Here is a 12,987-nt window from a genome sequence, read left to right on the forward strand (position 1 = left end):
CAAGAGGATTGACCTGTCTCTATTGACCAATCTCAGCTGTGTAATCTCAAGCATTCACATCATTTCATCCAACTGGTTGCAGTAGACATCCACTGTAACCGACTGACCAGGTTTCATGAAGCTTCAAGACGATTTCATAGAATTGTTACTCATACTACATTCATCGGACATTATTATCAACATCTTGTTAATTGCTGCTGTTCTAATGCTCCCCTTTTAATTTCTTGCTCTGATTTTATTCCTCTTCCTGACATTGACAGTCTCATAGATTTATTGAATTCATGTCTAAGTGATATATGTATACATTAATATATATGGTCTTATTTGGAGGCAAACTATATAAGTTATTCAAAAATCTTAATGGCAAATAGAAAAATTAGTTGGGTATGGTGGCACATGCTTATAGTCCCAGCTATTCAGGAAGCTGAGTCAGGAAAATTGCTTGAACCCAGGAGTTTGAGGTTGCTGTGAGCTGTGATGAAGCCACTGTACTGGATAATAGAGTGAGACCCTGTCTGAAAAAAAAAAAAAAATCAATGGTTTTTGTCATTTCTGATTCAATATTTTTTAGTCCAAGTTTCCTAAATATAGTGTCTGTTCTTTTTTAGAATTGCTAAAACTTGATTGTATTTATATAACATGCATAACATATTTTGCTTTTACATTCTAATATGGATGGAAAATAACAGGTATATTACTATAATAAGCAATGCATGGCCAGAAATGTTTTGTTTTGCATGATATATCCATAAGGCCACCTGCTCTCATGTATATAGAAAGCATCCCACTTCTAGAAAGAAATCAATTTGTTTTTGTTTTCTGCTTCAGGGAACTTGCTTAGTGAGAAAATGTGGGAAGTTAACACTGAGGAATTACCCTCAACTAGTGAAGAACTGAATAAATGACCCAAGTCTAGTCTACAGGGAGCAATTCTGAAGTACAGTCTCCCTGTTTCCTCAGTTGTACACTAATAGAATTCATTTGTAGTTGTTCAGAGAGTTGACCAGCTCCATGAAACATACTTTACTTCTTTGTTCTTCCTCTCTGCTATACTTTTCTCACTGATTTTCACCAGATTTCTTGGATCATTTCTCAAGTAAATCAGCTTCACTCAAGTCCTTGTCATAGGCTTTGAGAGAAATCAAATGATCACACAATGTTGTGACAGATATTCCTTCCTACATATGTTTCCCCAGTGAATTTATGTTGGATTGATGGTGGTAGGGTATGAATACCATCAACGTGAAATGTTGAATTATTGTACACAGCTCCTAACTCCTCCCTGCAATAGATTAATATACTCAAGCCAGCGGTGCATGTGACATTGCAGTGCTTTCCAATACCTTATGTCCCAGCAGGCTTACTGTCTCTGAATCAGCACTGCACAGTTTAATTATTACATCTTTATAACAATTTTCACATATCAGGTAAACAAGCTTCCTTCCTCCACCCCCACCCCATGGAATATCTTTCACAAAATAATTTCAGCAATTCATTAACTTTTGTTATTACATACTAATTTTAGAATCAGTTTTCCAGGATCCTTTTAAAATTCTGCTCATCTATTCAATTGCATTAGTTTTATAATAATTTGGGGGAAGTTTATATGTCTATAATATCAGTCTCAAGACAAATATAATAATGTTTTCAGTGCATTTAAATCTTTCAAAAACAATATTTAATGGAGTTTTGAAATGCCAGCCAAGCCCCTATAGACTCTCTACACCAGGCAAGGGCCTTTGCATTAGCTGTACATGTTCTCACCACTAAAAAGAGACCCCAGCATACTATAACCCAGTAAATTTCTACTCTTTATGGAGTCTTCATTTTGAGCCTGATTTCCTCAGGGATACCTTTCTTTATCAAATTGACAATATAAAATGTCTCTACTTATATTAATACACATATTCATATCCCTTGGTTTCTAGACTTACCATATTACTTTTATAAACTATATACAATTATTTGATTAATGCTTGCCCATTAGATTCATGGATTTATTTGACCATGTTGAATAAATAAATAAGTTTAGTTTGGAAATTCTCCTATAATACATAGTGTGTCTATATGCTTATAGTTATAATGATTATGTCAGGGTTGATTTTTTTTTTTTGAGGGGTGTTGCCCTGGTTCTTTGGCTCCCAGCTTGGAAGAATGTGATAGAGTGATGACACACACATAGCATTTCCACACAAGCAGCTTTGGTTGCAGGCTTTGTAGCACAGAAATAGATAGCGAAAGGACGTTTCCTGAGGGGAAACTGGTCTGTCTCTGTGACTGGAGAAGATACTGGGGTCTTAGCTCATTTCTACTTTTAAGTCTATACTTTATTATATGTTAAATGGTGGGTAGAATAGTCATTATTTTCCTGGGAAAAGGGTGGAGAGTTCTTAGAACTAAGGGCACTCCCGAATTTTATCCTTATAGGGTAACTGCCAGGGGTTGCCATGACAATTGTAAACTGTCATGGCACTGAAGGGGTGTGATTTTTTACTATGTTAATGTATGTTAATGGGAAAAAGATCACTTTTGGACATGAGCTCCTAGTCTCTGCACATGCTCCTGGTGGGGAAAAGTCCCTAACCACAAGTTCCTGCCATTGCGTTTTGGGCTTTAAATGCTCATTGGCCTCCTCATTTTTGCCCCCTCCTCTTTCCCTGTGGTTAACGCTGCCAACCTGCACCTGTTCCTAACAATTACATACATACAACAAAAAAATGTATACCTACAACTAAATATCCCTTTGTCTCTTCAATGTTCCCCAAAACTTCTTTAATATGTCATCTGCTTTTACTGCTTTCCTTTCTTTGCCTTTAATTCCTTTAAATATTTCAAGATATGACTGTCTCCCTGTACTATAAAATATTGCACAGACGTACAATTATAGATTTGGGGAATTGAATGGAGCATGGTAAATAGTTGGATCATCTTACCCCCATTTTATGAATAAGATAACTGAGATCCATAAAGGTACATGACCCAGTCAAGGTAGCATGGGCAATTTTTGCTGTAGGCAGAAGTAGAGCCTCTCCTGATTGCTTGTTCACCACACTAAACCATGCCAGTTCAGCAGGATCTCAATAACCTTCTGGTCAAAAGCATAGTGTTCTGCTTAGTTTTTAACTTTTGGTCATTTAATCAGCTTTTGGCTTGCATGGTCACATAAGGTTTCTCAAATTCTGATACTTCAGCTTCTCTACCTGGCAGTAGCCAGAAAACAATTTTATTCTTCTGTTTGTGTTTGTATATGTGTGTATGTGTGTGTGTGTGTGTGCGTCTCTCTCTCTCTCTTTTATAAATTTTTATTGGTGACTGATTTCACAGCTTCACTAGTTTTCCTTCAAAAATCATGGTGTATCTGTGGCTCTCTTTCCATATATAGTTGCTGTATGATCTCATTCATTCTCATGAACATTGGATAGTGAATATCAAATATATATCTCAAGCTACTGTGTTCACTAAATACTTTACAGTTAGTCTGTAAGAGTCTTAAAGTTGCCCCACTGATGTATTTTGGTACAGTTGAGCATAGTGTTATGGCAGGCTAAAAGAAAACTTATTTGAACATAAAAAGATGTATCAATGGGGGTAAAACAGATCATATTTACACAATTTAGTATTTTTAAATGCTCATGTATTTTTAATATGAATTTATTTTATATTCAATTTTAATTCCATTCTCTTTTCTCCCTTAGGAACTCATCCAGCACATTCTTATAAAACTTAGCATAATGTTGCAGATTAGTCAGGATAAAGTCTCCTTCAATAAGATAAAAATAAAAAACAAATTGCTATATTCACTACAACTTTTAAAAATACACATAACTATAAAGATGAGATGCATTTAGCATTGAGTTTTATGCACCTAAACTTGGGAAGACTGCTACCTGAACTGACTAAATCCACTTTCAAACCTTCACAATGAAGTCTTTATATGGGTGTCTTACTTTCTAGTGGCAAACAGGAAGGTTTAGCACAGAAGCAAAGTCAGTCATATTTTCTTGCCAGAGTGTTGAGCCTAAAAATACTGAATTATAGAAATGACCCCTGTATTTCTGGAGACAAGATTTGATTTCAGAAGTCAAATAAGGCTTTGCCTTAAAGAAAAAATAAATATGTTAGTTCAAAAGCTGCCTCGTATCAGGAAGGCATCTCATTGGTCAGTAATAGCTGCACTTGAAAGAGAGCTGTAAACTGGGCCTATGGTTCTCACCTGTTTTGAAAGACAAGGCAGGCCTCTTTTAGAACCAAAACGTTGCCGGGGCTGACGCGAAGACCCCCGGAGATGAGAGCTGATCAGATAGATATGCTGATGCCCAAGTCGAGCCCAGACGGAACCATGTGGTTAAAGTAATTAACACAAAGCACAGCTCATGTTGACTTCTGAGATCATCTCTGTCTCTAAGAACACAATCACTGGAGCCAAGATGTCTCTGTTTTTTGGTAAAGTAATAGCCTTATCATAAAACTTAGAAGTTTGCCCCAAGAAGATTTTATAACTCATTGTTCCCCTAGTTGGAGTTAAAGGATCTGTAGTGGCCTTTTAGGAGACTTTGACCCTAAAGCAAACTGCCTGTTAGTATGTAAATCCCATTGTCCTTGGCAATGGGAGCCTGTATCTACCCTATAAAATACCTGTGTGGAGTTTCAGTCTTGGATATATTTTATGCGGGAAGAAATATACCCATCCGGATACCCTCCTTTTATCTATTTTCATAAACCTTTACTTTATAAACTATATCTTTGGCTCTGTGTATTATTATCATTATTTTATTTTTTATTTCTGTTTCCTACTGTTTTTTCATCCTTTGTGATGACCCCTGCCTGAGCGACCTGATCGGAAGAAAAAAACCTCTTTGCAGGGAGTGTAGCTAACTCCCTGCAAACTGGCGTAGTCAACTTAGAGACCTGATCGGAAGAAAGAGAAAAAACCTCTTTGCGGGAAGTGTAGCTAACTCCCCGCAGCCAGAGGAATAATCACCTTCTATTAGAAAAGAGAACCTGTTTAAAAGCATGCTAATTTGGAAAGGCACAGAGAATAAGGGGAGAAAATTAAAACTCCGCCTTGCTAAACAGGTAATTCAAATAAACAACAATGGTACACAGGGATTCATTATTGCTGTCAAGCCTTCTTAGTACCCTAAGGGTCATGATTCTTGACAAACTAGTATAGAAATATTGTATATTTCCAACAATGAATCTGACTTCATGTCTATTAGACCTCCAAATTCTCTCTCAAAAATTATTGCTGTGAAGAGGTAGATATTCCAGTTTATAAAATATAATCATAAGAACATATATTGACTGCTTATAATGTGTCAGACATTAAAATATAATTTATGTATTATCTTAGTCCATTCTGGCTTCTATAACAAAATACCTTTGACTGGGTGATTTATAAAAAACATGAATTTATCACTCACAGTTCTGGAGAATGAGAAGCCCGAGATCAAGGCCCCAGCAGATACAATGTGTGGTGAGGGCCTGTTACTCACAGATGGTGCCTTCTGCATTCTCACATGCTAGAAGGGCAAAGCAGCTCCTATAAACTTTTTTATAGGGTACAAATTCCATTCCTGAGGGCAGTGACTTAAATTTCCTCTCAGAAGACTCCACATTTTAATACTATTACATTGGCTATTAGGTTTCAACATATGAATTTGGGGGAGACACTGCCATTTAGGCCATAGTATATACATATATATTTTATATCTGTATAATATATAAATGTGTTATGTATAGTAGCTCACTTCTCAGGCACTGATCTGAAAAGTTCAGATCTACTAAGTAATTTAATACTTACCACAATTCTGTGAGGTAGGTGCTATTATTATAATATTAATTTTATAGAAACTGTGGGAAAAAGAGTTTAAGTAAATCCTCCAGATCACACAGCTATAAAGGACTGGACCTAATATTTAAACCCAGAAATCTGGTTCAGAGATGATGTTCTTAAACACTATGCAATCATGTCTTTGTTTATAAGTTCCATGTTTAATCTTCACGATAACTTGTCACAGTAAATAATTATAATGAATTCATTATCTAAATGAGGACTCTGAGAATTAAAAAAGTTCAATTGCTGTCAATGAGCACATATATATAAAATTCTGAAACAGGTCCTTAGAGTTGTCTAAATTTATATCCCATTAGCTTAACAGCTATTAAATAAATGAAATGAGCTCTGTATTATATAATATATTATATCTTATAGAAAGTGGTCTCATTAATGGTCATAAAACCACAATGATTTCATTACTTTTTACATATTTTCAAAATACAATGTGCCATCATTGTTCACACTGATACATGCATTTTTGTGTTTGAAAATGAGACTCATAGGTGATATTTTTAAAGACTTCTCCATATGGAACAATATAGATGATCTTAAACAGAATGTCACTTAACAAAGAAAACAGATGAAAATTTAAACCTTTTATTAGCAACCTTCATTAATTTGCATTTACTCTCACAAAGATTATAGAGTCACAAAAGAGTACAGTAGTAAAGAGGGCACTAAATTTAGTAATTAAGTATTATAATTCCTAGATACGGTCTAAATTTTAATGATGCTAGAAGATTATAAATTATAAAATTATTTTTAAGTGTGCTAAGCACAAAGTGGACTTTCTTAATCATTCAAAGAAAATTGTTCAAAGCCCAGAGTCTTTTGCTCATCTCTATCCTGAAGCATGAAAATTTGGGGAAAAATAATAGCATTAGGGATTACATTATATTTTAATAAAGTGTTAGGCCTTTTTCAGCATAGATATGCTTTGAAGTAAAGATTTTTCACATGCAGCATATTTCTACAAAATCATTATTAAACTATTCTTTGATGTTCCAGATATTTATAATTTCAGGAACTTCCATAGACATGATATAGGATAACTTACACAATTGTAAAATATTACTGAAAATTCTAAAGTCTCAAAATATTCTCAAATTTAAGTATATCTTCCACTTAGAGACAAAAAACAGACAACTTTTCTATCTATGTTTTGTATTCAATCTAGTTCCTGCTGAAGAAAAATATAAGGGCTATTGATGGCATAAAAGTATATAATTAATTGTGTGAACTTAGTTTACTAAATGACGTCAGAAGATACAGCAACAGCTAAGACAGAAACATTATATACACAATGAACAGGCAAATTAATAAGCAACCTTTTTATTTTTTAAAAGCACTTTTACTGTATATAAGTTAAATTTAGTATTAGCATTCCTGACTATTTGTATTCCCACGTGCAATTAATTTTAGTGTTAATTGTATTTTTTAAGTTTTATTTGTTTCCCAAAATATTTTACTATGAAAACTTCTAAACATACAGAAAAGAAAAAAAAGCCAATCAGTGAACACACTATAAAACTACCACTTCTACAATTGTTAATTTTGAAATGTTTCTTTTATCGTATATTTTTCTATTCATCCTTTGATCATCTTATTTTCAATATGTTTCACATAATTTATTCCTGAATACTTCAGAATACATACATTAGTTTGAGTTTCATGTTTTGGGGGCAGTAAAATTTACATGCAGTGATATTCACAAAACTTAAATGAATCTAAATATAATTTTAAGGTACCTTAGTCTTTCTTGTTTCTGCTCTAAGTTTTGCATCCTTATCCTACACCAGATGTCCCTGTTTCACTATAGTTCATATATTCTAAATGGCAGAAATCACAAAGAATCCTGTTTTTCCCCAGCCCTTGGCCAATATGCTGCTTATTCTCATCAGGATATTAATATGTCATTTAGCTTTGTACTAGGCTGTTCTCCTAACAAAGATATTGAACCAAAGCAGGCAGCCATCAACATTTAATAGTAGCAGAGGCAAACAGAAACAAACACAAAAATGCCAAAGCATAAGATAATTAATTCCTAAATGAAAGGTCATTTATAATTAGGGTATACAAAAGTGACATTATTAAAATTAATAATCAGGACCTCATATACAGGATCTATTTTCCTGACAAAAGGTAGGCTACATGTACCTCGGTTGTATGATTATGTGTTATTAAAGGCAATGTTGTTAGCCCAAAGGCATGGCACGTTACTAATGTGAAACGTTGCCTGAGGTTTACAAATGATAACATTTGATTTTAAACAGGCCACCCTATAAAATCAATTACCTCTGCTCTAAATAAATTCTTATTGGCTTTATAAATAATTTAAGCTAAGGGCTACATAGTACCACAATGTTTTCATCTACCTCAGAAGAATTTTGTCATTGTAGTGTTAAGTCTTCACCAAAGGGCATCATTCATAAAGTTAAAAAATGACTTAAATATATTGCATAAAATTTTAGTGTCTATAAAATATGAGGACTCTTTAAGTTTCTAGAAAGTCTTATATTCAGACAATTTTAAGATATTTTAAGGGCCAAATCACCTCATTTCAAATTCTGTCAATAGGTTAATTGTTTCTAAAGGAGCTCATAATACATATGAAAAACATTTCTATCACACTGTGTTTAAAAATGTATTCCAAGAATGGAAAAACAAGCACCACATGTACTGGCCATCAAATTGGTACTAACCTATCAACACTAAGGTGCTCACGTGGAAGTAATATTCACTGGGTGTGGGTCAGGTGGGAGGGGGCAGGGAGGGTGGGTAAATTCACAACTAATAGATGCAGAGCACACTGTATGGGGGAAGGGCACGCTGGTAGCCCTGGCTTGGGCAAGGCAAAGGCATTATATGTAACCAAAATATTTGTATCCTCATAATATTCTGAAATTAAAAAAAAGAAAAAAAGAAAAACCATCACCACAATCAAGATACAAAACACTTTCATCGTTCCAAATAACTCCCCCCAGCTGCCCATTTGCAGTCAGTTGTAGTCAGCCTCTCCCCCAACCTGCACTCTCTGTCAACCAGTGATCTGTTTTCTGTCCTTATAATTTTGTCTTATTTAGAATGTCATGTAAATGGCATCACACATATGTAACATTTGAGTCTGGCTTCTTTCATTTAGCATAATAAATATGAGATTCATCCAAAAAAAATGTATTCCAAGATCAGAGTAAAACAAACTCTTGGTGAATATTAAATATTGTTAGAAGAAACTATAAATTGCTTATATGTGCAATATATTGTATAGAAGAAGTGGTAGTTTTATAGTACATTCACTTATTGATTCCTTTTTATTTTCTGTACATTTAGAATTTTTCAAAGCAACATATTTTGGAAAAAAACATAAAAAATACACTTCAGACTAAAATTAACTACTTAATAAGTCTGATAATTCATCTTTATATATTGTCATCAGTTGAATGATACCAAGAGAGTTTAGGCAAGTGCCATTTACAAATGAAGTGCTTAACTTGGTTAATTTTTTAATCTCAGAAGAGAGTATCTCAGTACTTAGAAGTTAAATGCTTGGTATTTAATGCATTGTAATTATTCACAACCGTTGTCTTCTACAGTCTTTCACTTTTCATCATAGTACAAAGAAAAGATTGCAAATACTAAAAGTAAATCAGACAATCCAGACCCTGAGACTGGGCTCCTGTGTTCAGTTGCAGGTGAGTTTGTAATAGCCCAGTGTATTAGGTAAGCAGTCTCTTTTCCAGTTACAATACATAGGTGTAATAAATTCTAAAAGCAATTATTTTACTCCTGCTATGAAACTCTCACATTTCAAAACTATTAAAATCAAACAATTTGAAGCTTGTCAAATGATACCATAAGTTGTGTGACAAATTCTTTATTGTTTATTACTCTTTTTTCATAAAATAATAAAATGGAATATTCACTAATAAACAGTTGAAAAGGGATGTGTTCTTTCAGAACATGCCCCAGCAAAGTCATTTAAACTAAATACTACCTAAAACTGTGCAATCACTTTTTTCCTTTTAACTTCACTATGTTTATTGAGTAATGGTCTTACAGGCAATGTGACATTTTGTTTTTAGAGAACAGCAGGAAAAGTTGTAGCAGGTGAAGTCATATATGTTAACAGAAACTATGAAATATACCAGAAATAAAAATGCTGCTCATTCATCCATTCACTCCTGTATCCTGAAAATAGTCTGTTGATCTAGTTTGTAAATGGATTTTGTAGTAAACGCCAAGGTAAACTTCCCTGCCCCAGAAGTTGATTTATTCATGAACCCAATCTAGAGATATGGGCTTGCCCAATTCAGCCTGGAAGGAAGAGTGCACATCTAGGTGGAACTGGCGTTTGCCTATGGGTTGGACATTGAGACAGCAGTTTGCCCTTAAACATCATTTCTTCTCTATTCTCTCTGCTCTGATAAAACTCTTTATGATTTTAACTTTTTAAAAGCATTTTTCAATTATTTTAATTGACAAATAATTATGTTATAGTTCTCCTGATAATATTTGTGAGCCAAAAGGTCCAGTATGAAGCTATTGGTTTGCAAATAGTAAGGCAGAAGGACATGTAATTAATAATTCATCAAATTACTCTGTAGACAACTGAAAGGCTCAAAATCCTGGCTCTACCACTTGCTACTAGGGTACTTTAAAGAGCTTCCCAATTTTCTTTTTGTAACACAAAATCGTAGGACATACCTCATAGAATCATTATGAGAGGTAAGTAAAATATTACATTAATATTTTAAATGCTTAGGACACAGCCAGGTTCATATTATGAACTAATTCTTTGTTATTTCATGGGAGTTAAGAGATTCTAAAAAGAAAAATATAAAGAATAACTGACAAAAAAACAACTAAATTATAATTTTATATGAGGCTGCAACTGTATATCAGCTTTGTCTTTGGGTATTGATATGTGAGGTAAGACCACATGTAATTTTATGTATTTTCTTATTTTTCTGTCTGTTGAACTTGCAGTAGAGACTATGTTTGTGTCTCTTACAACATGATTTTTGAAAAGTATGCCTTAAGTTTAGAATAGCACCTACAGCTTTTTTTAGACCTTAAGCTAAGGTCATGAACCAAATCTAGAGATATGGGCTTTGCCTTGTCAGGGAAGATCCTGAAAACTTCCCTGAGGCTTCAGGAACAAGCAAAAGTGGCCTAAATATGGATTAGCTGATTGGTAAGTAAATTAATAAAAGTATTTATTTATCCAAAAACAAACATTTAGAGTCTTGTCCTCTAAGATCCTATGTTCTAATGAGAGCCAGAAAAAAAGCAAATATTAGAAAACAATATGATATTGCTATGATGGAGGACTTCATAAGATAACCCGACAAAATATAAAAAGTCACCTGACTGAATCACATGCAGTCAGGAAGAAGAGAGGTGCTGAAGGGTGAACCATTGTTAACTACATGGAATGTGAAGGAAAGAAAACCTAGGAGGCAGGGGAACAGCATATGTAAAGGCAGAAACAATGTGGCATAAGTGGAAAATAAAGTGCAAGATAAACCTTAAGCTGGAGGAATAGACATAGAGCATGAAATTTAAAAAAATTAAAATTCAGGCTATGACCACACAATGATTAAGTGGAGAAGTGATGAATATAATAAGTATGAAGAGAGACTTCTACAGATATTCAGTTACAGACATCTATATAAGAGCAGCTCTTAACATGTGATTTGGCATTAAGGGGAGAGTCTGCAAGGGAGAGTCAAGATTATACATATTTTTGTATAAATAGAAGAGCTGGAAACAGTAAAGCGATGACCAAACTTGTTTGTAAAATTTTTATCCAAAGCATCCAAATTACTTTTGACAGATGGAACAAAACTGGGAAATCAGAGACTTGTAAACAAAATAACATTAAACATCACAATGGAGCTTCTACCAAACAAAATGCCTCAGCATAAATATTAACTACAAAAAAAAAAAAAAAGAAAGAAAGAAAGAAAGAAATGTAGGTGGTGGGATGGTAAAAGATAAGCAAGAAGGATAAACACAGATAAGAATTTTTTTTTTTTTTGCCAAGCTAAATTGGACAATGCTCTTCAAGCAAATTAGGAAAGATTTCAAATTTGTAAAAAAGAATTATTCATGATATTAATTGCCTCAAAAAAGATCTCTCTGGAAGCACTGTAGAAGACTTAGAACAGGCATTGAGGCCAATTTTGTAGCTGTGCCATAATATTGGTGAGAAATGATGAAAGACTGTTCTAAATCACACAGCATTGTTCGATTTCTAGAGATGGTGAGAAGGACTCAATCTTATTACAGTCAAACATTTAGGCTTTTCGAACTGTGTGTGGCCCTCTGCCCTAATCTCCACATGGATTCACTGCCACTGATATTCATATGTGCATTTTTACTTATAATTAAAGAAATAGAAAGGAATAAAGAAACCAGTTGACTGCATGGTCAGGAGGAAAGAAGATGAGAATAAAGAGGATGGCATGATTTGTGAGTCCACAAAGATTAGACTGTATGTGAAGGCCAGATTCTTCTATTGCTCTTTCATTAATGATTTCAGAAATGGTTTCTTTGAGGCCCAGGTGCATAAAAACAGTATGTAGTAGATAAGTGGAAAATGAGGCTAGTTAGCATCCACAAAATAGGTCATCTTGTCTACTTGATTATGTAGAGCCTCCCCTTGAGTTTATATCCTTTGGTAAGCAGTCATGTGGAACACACACATCTGCACATTTCAGCCTCTTCTAAAATATCCACTCATAAACCTCTTCCCCATATATATTTGGTATCACTCTCTCTCCATATCCATTTCATAGAGGCTCAGGCTCCCATTAATGAGCATTTAAACCATCTTAGGTCTGAAAATTGGGTAAAAGACCAGTGACTTTCCATTTTGGCTAGGCAAGTCAGGTTTTTGACCACTAGGCTAGAGGTTTTCCTATTACAAATCAAGTAATATTTTATTCCATTATTATCTATTTTATTCCTGGGTAAATAATACCTCTCTCTCTCTCACACACATACACGCACACACACATTTGCTTGTTTATCTCTTTCTTTCTTCCTTCTCATCTCTTTAAAATCCTTGACACTATGTTGGACAAGAAGCATATTCTCAATAAAATACTCATTACTGTATTTTTATTCTATACCTCACTGGGCAT

This window comes from Eulemur rufifrons, chromosome 7, assembly GCF_041146395.1.
Source record: "Eulemur rufifrons isolate Redbay chromosome 7, OSU_ERuf_1, whole genome shotgun sequence".
NCBI classification, from domain to species: domain Eukaryota; kingdom Metazoa; phylum Chordata; class Mammalia; order Primates; family Lemuridae; genus Eulemur; species Eulemur rufifrons.